This window comes from Dermacentor variabilis, chromosome 4 (genome assembly GCF_050947875.1).
Source record: "Dermacentor variabilis isolate Ectoservices chromosome 4, ASM5094787v1, whole genome shotgun sequence".
Classification (NCBI taxonomy): domain Eukaryota; kingdom Metazoa; phylum Arthropoda; class Arachnida; order Ixodida; family Ixodidae; genus Dermacentor; species Dermacentor variabilis.
Genome location: NC_134571.1, coordinates 69,324,494 through 69,333,971, shown reverse-complemented (window position 1 = coordinate 69,333,971; position 9,478 = coordinate 69,324,494).

The window sequence follows — 9,478 nt, the reverse complement described above, 5'->3', positions numbered from 1 at the left end:
CCTACATCTTAAGGTTCCTTCGCCGGAGTTCAATAAATTAGCTTATCATGGAATTGCTTGCCTCCATGCTATCATCGTCGCTATCGTCGCCGTCTTGCTGCTCTCGTCACACACACGAGTGAGTCGCACAAGCGTTCGCTTTACGCAATTATACTGGTCCTTCTAGTAAGGCCTTTGCGGAATCCGGCCCAATTCTTGATTTCCCGGCCACGGTGGCCACATTTCGATGTGGGCGAAATGTAAAAACACTCGTGTGCTTACATTTATCTCCACCTTAAAGCACCCCAAGTGGTCCAAAATTCCGGAGTCCCCCAGTGGGGCGTGCTTCATAATCAGATCGTGGTTGTGGCACGTAAAACCCCATATTTCAATTAACAATTGTTGATAACCCGTTACTTCTAGAATTCTGCAAGTATGTTTCGATGAAACTGCAACGACGTTTCGGACCGCGTTAAAAGCTTAGTTTCAGATAGCGTAGGTACAGAGCACACTCCTAGCAAATCCTTAAGTGTGAAATATGAGCGCATGTGTCGAGGGACGATTCCAAAACATACGTTTTTACACTGAAACTTCAAAACACGATACTCATTAAAGCTCGACGGAAATGAGGCGGGGCCCATAACATTGCGAACTAGAGCAGCGCTTCAGCATTAATTTCGCCATTTAGCCGCACCTGCGACGCGGGGAAATCTCGGAGGCTGTATGCTGAGATTTGCGTGACATCCGCAAACCACCAGGTGCGCGCATCGTCCAGTGCTATTGAAAGGATATTATTGAGAAAATTAGACAATTTACAGCCCGGCTGCTTTGCCAAGACTACTTCAATGGTATATACTACTAATGTATAAGCAATTAAGCCAAAGGGAAATTTCGTTGCAGCCGGCATTTGAGATCTATGCAATGGCATGTTACAGCGTTTCCTTCATGTCGGTGCGCTAACAGGTGCACGAAGTTTATTTTAAAATTACCGTCAGGCTTGCTCAAGAGTTAAGGGGTTGTCGGTTTCGCTACTGACGCAGACATTGCTGTGAATGTCAGAGGAGTAGCCAATCATGCTGCCTCCATATGTTCAGGCAATGGTTACAAAGAAAATTAACCTCCACCGGATTGAAAACTGCGCCTTCTAAATTTCGGTGCTTGCTGTGAGTTAGCTCGATCTTGAGAGCCCACAGGAGAAGTGCAAGTGGTTATCTTATCAAAGCACACACCGCATTCGGCGGTAATTATAAAAAGTTGCACAGCCACAGCATTTCTGGCGACCCTCGCTAAGAAAAATGGTTTTATCTGTGAAGACTGGAGAGTTCCGAGTAACCCTTGCATGCATACGAAGGCTTTCAAACTTATAGTCAGTGAATTAGTCAGGTAGAGAGAGTAAGGAGAAAATATTCCTCATCTGCGCTTGAAAATTCTCGCATCAGAGCGGAAGACAGTGGTGGCGCCGTGTGGCAGCAGCGTTTGGAAGCTCCGTGCAAGAGATGTCTCAAAGTGCTATCAGAGGTGGCGCTACGAGTACGGCTGACCTAAGACTGATCCAGAGCACCGATTCACGGAGTCTCTGTACGTGACGTGCGCCTTCAAGACATGAGTGTGTGTGTATGAAGATTACGTGAGGAATGCGCCCTATACAGTGGAGCCATAGCAGCATGCAGGAAAATTACACCTATTCTGCTGGTATCTGATGAGTGCTGTGTGGACTAAATGCTTGTGGTAGCAGAAACCATGCAGCAAAGGTCGCTCGAAACAGTATTATAGATTATATAACAAAACTTTTGGACAGTAATGTTTCGCGAGAGCGAGAGGTTATGAAAACTGCTGGTTTTTACTAGCTAAGCTGCTCTTCAAATAGTGCATTTTGGTTGGATCATCCATGTTCAGAGCGCGAAGGAGAGTAACATTTTGGGCGATCGATGCTGTTTGCAGGCAACGAGCGTCGACCGCGAAAAACGGGCAGAACTTCAAGTTTAGGAGTGCCGTGTTGCAGTAATCGCAAAACAAAGCTCATGTTACAATTTGTCATCTCTATAGGCATGTATATAAGGGAAGGCTTTAGAGGAAGCCTCAGGGAGGAGAGATCGGGGAGGGGTGTGGCCGACCGGCAATATCTTTAATTTCACCCTGCAATTACTGAAACGCAGCGTCAGCGTAGTTTGCTGGCACGCGTTTCAGCCAATCTGTGTCACCCCGCCGTGGCAGTTCGTCGCTTCTTTTCTATCCGTCTCTGCTTTTCCCGTCGTTTGACCGATTGACACGCCCTAGGGAAAAATCCAATAGAAAACTCTGTTGGTCTTATACGATATATATAGGTACAATAGAAAAACCTACAGGTTCGATAGGAGGATCTACAAGTCCCATAGCAAATGTACAGGTTTCGCAAAAATTTTTGCCAGTCCTCTATCGGGCAATAGACAGTTCAAACCAAATGCTTCATGGGTCCCAATTGAAGCCATCGAAATAGTGATATAAACTTGTATTGGTAGTACTGCTTGGTCACAAGTCGACAAAGCAAGCGCTCTAAACACAGCGAATGAGGGCGGGAAAGGCATCGCTTTAATGAAGGGTTTATGCATAACACACACACACATATATATATATATATATATATATATATATATATATATATATATATATATATATATATATATATATATATATATATATATATATATATATGTTTCGGTTACGCTAGAGTCCGCCGCTCTCCTTCCTTGGACGTTCTCGCAAGCTATCCGCTTTCCGTTCGGGGGCACCTCACTCATGACCGATTCATAGGCTCGCGCACCGGCTCCGCCAGGCGCAAGTTCCGCTCTCGCAGGCACGGCGATGCCACAAGCACAACCTTGGCGTTTCCTTCGGCGACCACCGCAACCCTGAAACTATCGGCATTCGATATTTCACCGCAAGCAGAGCCAGGCACACCTTCCGGTGTTCTGTACTCACACCTTACGCAGATGCATGGCCTACCGAAGTTTTTCAGAAGTACCTCTGTCATCTGGTTCCTTCAGCTCGCGAGTCCCTTCTACATCAACAACGTGAGTGAACAACACTTGCGCTGTCTCCACGCAAGTTGCGAGCGGCCAGATGATCTTCCTTCGGAACTATATATATATATATATATATATATATATATATATATATATATATATATATATATATATATATATATATATATATATATATATATATATATATTATAAAGGAGATTTATTGGGGTTCGTAGCGAGCGCCGGTTCTAGGATGCACTGAGCAGTTTCCGAGCTCGAGCCTCTGCTGCGCGCTCGATGCTGCCGATGCTGCTGTGTGCGCACGTTCGTTATTTATATACCTTACAATGGCCCCGCGGAAATAAAGGAGCCATTCTGGCGACTTAGTTTTCTGGAAGGGCTGTAGAAAGGTGATACGGCTTGAGACGCTGAACGCGAGCGACTTCGCGGTTACGACGTCGCATGTCCGACGGCGGCGTTAGCGGCTCAACCAGGTAATTAACGGGTGATGTTCTCTCGAGAACGCGGTATGGCCCGTCGTGCTTCGGAAGGAGTTTGCGAAAAAAAGGGACGAGCTCGAATGAGGATGCGTATACCATAGGACATCTTTTTTTTTTTACGTTTGAAATTGGCGATGAAATTTTAATTTTCTATCTAGTCTGACGCCCAAATACATGCAGTCATCACTAGCGTGGATCGAGTACTGTGGCATGCAAATGGAAGGAACAGGAACTAATGACCGTTGATGTGAGGTAAAGACAATGAACTTAGTTTTAGCTGAATTAAATTGTAATCTGTTTAATTTACACCAGTGTATTATGTTGAGAAGGACCGCATTAAGTTTATCTACTAGGTGATTCATGCTTTTATCCGACTTAAATATTGTAGTATCATCAGCATACAGCAAACAGTTACAGTGCGTGATGAAATTAGGTAGATCGTTAATATAAATTGAAAACAAAAGTGGGCCCAAAATGGACTCTTGTGGTACCCTTATATAAGTCATTATTTGCTTTGAGTAAGTTCTGGAAACACTGACCCCCTGGTTTCTATTATGGAGGTAACCACGGATTAGTAGCAAGGCAGGACCAGATATTCCCATTACTCCTAATTTTAGAAGAAGTGTCTGGTGATTTATAGTGTCAAAGGCTTTAATTAGGTCAACAAAAATAGAGCCGGCATAGCTACCATCATCAATTTAAGATAATCTGTGATAAATATTATAGCGAGATCTGTAGAATATCTTGATCGAAAACTGAACTCATAACGCGTAAGAATATTAAATTTGTTTTGATAATTTGTTAGGCGTTCCGCAGTTAGTTTCTCGATTATCTTGCTAATAAATTGCAGTACACAGATGGGTCGGTAGTTCGTTAATGATGAACGATGTCCCTCTTTAAATACTGGGGTAACATTAACACGCTTTAGTTCACGAGGAAACGCTGCTGTTTTAAATATTACATTAATAACATCTCCAAGAATATTAGATATTGAACAAGCAATTAATATTATATGGCATGGCATAATATCGTCAAGACCGGCACTTTGTGACATTTAGATTACTGCTTATAGAGATGACTTCATCAGGAGTAGCAGGAAACAAGCATACATGTTTGTACACTTCGCGCGGGGAAGCTTTTGACGTCCTTTTTGCCGCTGCACTTGTAATACTTGCAATTTAGCAGTTGTGAATACATGCTCGCAATCTACAGGAGTACAAAAGGTAACCCGCGAAACGAATATAGGTGCAAAAGTAGAAGAAATGAATGGACGCAAACTACCACCTTTTTTTACTTGATGAAAATCTGTATTTGAACTTTGCAGCTGTTATCTCTACGTTATTTTTTTATTGTTTGAGTGATACTGCAAACCTTCTCATCACTTTTTTCTCTTCCTTACCCGCAACAACAACTTTTTTTTTTTGGAGGGGGGGACACTCTCCTTAGAAAGTCAGCGCAAGGCATGTCAGCAGAGTCAGTCGAAGTCAATTTCGTCTATCTCAAATGCCATAAATATGCTTGAATTATCCGCGGTATACAGATTTTGCAGATCGCGGCAGGTGGCACGACATAGTATTTCTCAGTGGTTCTAACATAGTGGTTTCGTGGTCTCCCGTACGCATGCCGCCATGAACGCGAATAGATGCACGATATATTTTCAGCGACTTTGAACAGCGCTTCAAAGTACTGTGAAATAAAAAAGAAAAGAAAAGAAAACGAAATAATATTTAGTGAAAGGTCGAAGGCTACGGGATAAGATATCTTCATGCCTGAGGTACAATGTGATGTCATCGGCGAAGGTTGTCACCTTCACAACACCGCTACCGGGCAGTGGGAGACCTTCAGTGCTTCTGGTCCCGAACAGCACGCGCTTTATCAGCGTGAGATCGCTTTCTTAGCAAGAAAGTAGAGAGCGCAGTGTTTTAAAGAAAGGAAGCACAAGCAAAACGGATGACGATTACTGTTGTCGGACGAAGATACGACCCAAAGTGTGCAAACTCTGAATGGGACGGTGAGCGAGGTTCTTTCAGTGAACACTTTCAATTTTTTTTAAATTGTCTATGGCAAATAGCAAAATTCTAGTGCATGAGCTCATCTACTCGAAGAGGCGGGCATTAACTGCACAAAAAATTGAAATGCATAATCGATTAACCAGCAAAAATTTACTAATTAAGTTTTTTAACTACTTACCTTATGGCACATATTGCAAATTAATAATTCTTGCGGGTGAGACTGCAAGGCATATTCGCTTGAAAAATAATTGTGTATGACACTATTCACGAGATATGCGCTTTCTTTCTTTCTTAAAATAACGTCATTTTATACATCGAAGCACAAAAGCAACTGGAACGCCAATGCATTTCTCCGCAAAGTTTAGGAATTGAATATCTCGAAATTGGTGTCATCCTCAGAATTTGTACCAAGTGGATCCACCTTGCGAACTCCTCCACTAGAATTTGCAAATTACAATATGTGCCATAAAGTAATTAGTCAAAAACTTAATTAGTGAATTTCAGTCAATTAGTCGATTATACATTTCATTTTTTGTGCAAATAAATATCCGCCTCCTCAAGTATAAACTAGGTCATGGACTAGAATCTGGCTATCTGCGACAGGTAATCTCTGAAAAAAAACTGAAAGTTGGCTGACACACCCGGTATTTAAGCACTGAATACTTCTTTAACATAATTGTATCTAGGAAGTGATTGCTACAAGTTTTTACTCTGATTAAATTCTTAAACCTGATTTCGCAAGTTTCGTTCATATATGGTGCAGTTACTGAAGTGTCGCCCGAAGCTTCCCCTCGTTGACAAGTCTTCTAAGCCATATTCATGGTGCATGCAGTGTAGGAGAGTTAAAGAAACTTCGCAGCTTTCTTGGTTCCGATCGCGAACTACAAAAACTATAACGAGAACAAAACTAGAAGCAGCGCAATATATTGCTAGCATTCCAAGGCTCCGAAGAAAATCGAATTCGGCCGTCTCATATCGGACACAAAGTTTGTCCTAAGACCATCAAACACCTGTCACGTGGGACGAAAGGGGCCAAAACAGAATCGGAACTGAATCGTAAGCGATAACAGCACGGTGTGGTTAAAGCAATATTTACGAGTGCGCTGCAGCCCAAGGCAAGGAAATAGGACGGGCAATTCACCTTATCTTTTGCGCTACCGTACTCGTAGTGAACATTAACAAAGAGCCCATTTGTCTGCTCTATTGTCTGCAGCATTCTTGCTAAACGGGAGCCAAATACCACAGTGACGGCTGTATAGAGGATATAGGCAATGTGCGCAGACATGGCATTCCCACCTTTCTTCGCATCCTGCAAAACTTGCTAGTTTCACGCATGACGGTCGATCCCGATGCCAGGCACCCAAAAGCAAGATATAGTCTCTAACTTTCATTTTAATACTGCTCTTAACTACTTAATTGCAACTTCACTGTAAAGGCGCCTCACGTAGCCATAGCGACATGCCAATGAGCTTGAAGAGCAAATTAGTGCATCCCACTCGGCACTCTCGAATGAAAAAATTCGCTGTTCTACCGGAAAGGCGAAGCCCTGATAGCGAGAGGAAATTAATATACAGTTGTACGAAGTAAAGACAGTAACTTTATCGGCCGTACAAACGTGTAAACATTCGCCTACTAAGTAAATTTCCAAGTAAATGCGTAAGCGTGACTTAACGAGGACATTGAAAGAAACAGACACGCGGAGACAGCGCTGTTTCTGTGTGTAGGCTTCTTTATATGTCCTTGTTCAGTCGCGCTTACACATTCTATTATAGATTTAAACCAACTAGCCCGTCAACGTGTTTTAACTAATTTAACCAGCATGGTGTCACGCGCACACAGGTAAACATGAACACACATCGCTAGATGACAGCGGAAACTGTCTGTGAAAATGCTGGAGTTAGGAATCGCGGCAGCAGCCGCGAGCCAATTGACCTCCGTACATATGTCGCTTCAACGCGTACGAAACGACGAAATCACAGCGCATACGAAGGTACCGGTACTACGCGCACTCTGCAAACATCGCAGATCGCTTTGAAGATGAGGCCCGCGCGTGCGCGAACTTCAGCCACGTCGCAGACCGTTTTCAAAACACACGAGCGCGGGCAACGCGTCCCTACGGCGTCCGCCAAAGGCGTCTACTAGGGCGTCTACTACTACTACTACGTCTACTATGCTCGTGGCCAACGCCGTAGTAGACGCCGCAGTTGTGTCGTCTCTGTAAGAAGCGGCGGGCAAGAAGGACATCAGGGCGCCGTAGCAGCCGCCGGAGAACGCCCTCCTCCCTCGCCTCACCCCTCCGCCTCGCGCGCAACAGGAGAGGTCACACATCCGGGCCGTGTTCCTTGCCGAAGCCACGGCTTTGTCCTCGCTCGCGCACGCGAGATTGAACCGCGTTCGCCGGCTCGCCCTCACAAGCTTTCACACATACGGAACCTCACGGCGACGTGGACGCTGAAGTCGACGGCAGAAATCAACCTGCAGTGTCCATATAATTACTATCGGAATAAAACTCAGTTGCTCTCCAAATTAAAATCATACAAAGAAATTGCTGCACACGAAGTGCCAAGCACTGCGTGTGCAGTGCTTGCTACTACTACTTGCACACTACTTGCGTGACAAAGGACAGCGCAACCGAAAACAGTGACAAACACACGACTGCCCAAACGAGCAAAATTACGGTATATATGCACAGCCCGGTTTCACACGGCCAGCCTTTGCCATACACTTGGTAAGACCGATGTGACGACGGTATCGTATCGCCACCTTGCGTAAGGTTGGATCGTGATGATGGGTTGTTGAAGCGCCGCGGTTTGAGCGCTTGGTATGCGCGTCGAGCGTGTCGTGCATGCGCGTTTCTGTTTATCGACTATGAATCATGTCGCGCAGAGTCAGACGCCGCCCTCTCTTCCGTTGTTCTTCCGCGCGCTTGCTTGATATTCCACTCCATCTCAAACAAGAGCAGTGAGCTGGGAGTTTCCACTGTGCATTTCGCAGGCCTTTCATTTCGGACGCGCTCAGGGCCGCATCATTGTGGTTAGACGATCGGCGCGTCTGAGCAGGCGCGATTACACCAAGCAATGCGCCCAAGCGTGCCGAGCCCATACCGTTCAGTCCCATGAATATTAAAGCGAATGGGTTACCGTCTCCAGCTGTTGCTATGGTTGACAAGAGGTCATTGGTAGGTCGTAAGTACAGTTTATGTGCAGGGAAGTCATTCGTTCGTTCTTTTGCTCGCTCGCCAACTATATTTCGCTCTCTCTCGTTCTTTCGTTCGCTCGCTCGTTCGGGCTATTCGCTTGTACTGACATTAATCGACGGTGGTTTCTGCACATTGTTTTTGTATACATTGTGCTCACAGTAGAATTCACAGGAACACTTTCTGCAGAGCACCGTTCCTAGTAACGGCTGTACCGATGTATTCCTTCGGTGCCATTGAAAGTGGTGTTCGCTCTTTAACTCAATACCTTTATTTATGTGTAATATAGAAAAAGCCTTATATATACACCATGTAAGAAAGCTTACAAATTAGAACAGGAGAAAAATTAACTTTCCGTCGGCAAAGTAATTCACATTGTGTAAGAAACTGAAAACAAAACGCGTAAAAAGTAATTAGGTCGTGCACAGCGCTCAGTGTGTAGCAGCTCTTTGAATTTTGCTGCGCATCCTTCAGTAGCTACGTGCTATGGCAAGTGGTTCCATTCGATGATAGTGCGTAGTGTGAATCAATTTGCAAGATGATGGGAGTGAGATATCGGTCATTTCACATTTGCACCGGTGGTCACGACAAAAAAATTACTGCAGGGGACTGGAATAACTCAACAGAAACAATTGAATGATGATAAAGTTTATGAAAAAGCGATCGTTATTCAAATAGAGAATGCGCTGTCAGAATCAGCACTAACACCCGCATGGTCTACTGACTGGCAGAGCTCCTCCGAAGTCGATGTGGAGCCGTTGTCCGCATCACAAAGAGCGGTTTCAATGT